This window comes from Carlito syrichta, unplaced genomic scaffold (assembly GCF_000164805.1).
Source record: "Carlito syrichta isolate Samal-C Ts95f unplaced genomic scaffold, Tarsius_syrichta-2.0.1 Scaffold308952, whole genome shotgun sequence".
Taxonomy (NCBI): Eukaryota; Metazoa; Chordata; class Mammalia; order Primates; family Tarsiidae; genus Carlito; species Carlito syrichta.
The window spans coordinates 35,127-36,505 of NW_007253048.1; the positions used below are offsets into that span (position 1 = coordinate 35,127).

General features: G+C 40.5%; 1 pseudogene across 1 annotated transcript in view; it reads right to left on the minus strand.

The window, feature by feature from the left end:
* LOC103268871 overlaps nt 1-1,379 on the minus strand; it is a 16,218-nt pseudogene that overhangs the window by 13,868 nt on the left and 971 nt on the right. The window lies entirely within an intron of this gene.

Genomic DNA, 1,379 nt, shown 5'->3' on the forward strand with positions numbered 1-1,379 from the left:
CCCTTCCGCCTCAGCCTTCCAAGTAGCTGAAACTACAGGCACACGCTATCACGCCCGGCTAATTTTTGATTTATTGTAGAGATGAGGTCTCACCAAGTTGCCCAGGCGGGTCTCGAACCCGCGGGCTCAAGCAATCCACTCACCTGAGCCTCCCAAAGGCGCAGGATTACAGGCTGAGCCACCGAGCCCAGCTATTAAAAAAAATTAATGAGGAGAAGGTAGAAACAAAGTCCTACAGAATAGTGAAATAATGTTTATTTTATGACAAATTTCCTAAAGTCATTATTAAGCATGTGGTTTGGAAATAAATTTTTTTAATTGCATTTATCCCCAGAGGCCAATACAGGTTTTTAGACATACAAAGTTCCAACATAAATAAGCGTTTTTGATGGTAGTTCAAATGATTCAAATGATGGAAATTGAAAATGATTGCCTGTTGGGAGCCGGCCACGGAGGCCCACTGAGCGTTAGGGATCAGGGAGGGCCGTGGACCTCGAGACTGCTAGGACGTGTTCAGGAGCCGTAGACCCCATTTTCCTCCCCCTTTTGCCATGCAGCACAAACAACCTAAAGGAACTCTGCTGGCCTAAGCTGAAGGCTCTGTGACTGTGACAGGCATGGCTCACTCTAAAAACCCATTGTTCCTGTTTCCCATAAACTGCGGTTTCGGCTAGGTATTAGTTATAATTCAAACTCAGGTCACATTTGGGAGCCTTTTATATGGTACAAGCTTCTTTATAAGATTTAAAAGAATATTTGTAGAATTAGTATATACTTATGGAGAGCTGTTTTCAGCTTTTCAATGGTATAGATGATTGTCAAGAGTGGCCCAGCACAGAGTTTGGGCTGGGCCACATTCCTGAGAGCCCAGCACGTACTTTGGACTGGGCTGCATTCTTTTAGGCCGGCTTTAGCTACAGTTAGTGTAAGGTCTTTTTTCTACCTGTTATAGAAATTGAATTTATTTTATTCATAGAAGGTATTGTAGAATAGGTCATGCTATGAATCATGTTAGTTCAAACATAATCAATCATAATATTTTTAGGTTTAATAAGAATATAGTTAACTTTAGAAATATCATTGTCTCCACTTTCTACTATCGAAGTTTTGGCCTTAGTACATTTACAGTTTACATTTAAGTTTTAGAAGCTTTGCTACTACTAATCAGCTTTATATATTAGAATTAAGAATTGGAAAACTTTCATAGAAATTAGGATAGATATATGGGACTTTGGAATAGCCATTTTGTTAAGAGATTGTAGTCTATTGTTCCAAAAGGTGGCCCACCGTGGACCTTGGACTGGCCACATCCTGTAGGGCCCAGTGTGATCTTTGGACTGGGCCACATTCTTAAGGAAATTGGCTTAAGCTATAATTAA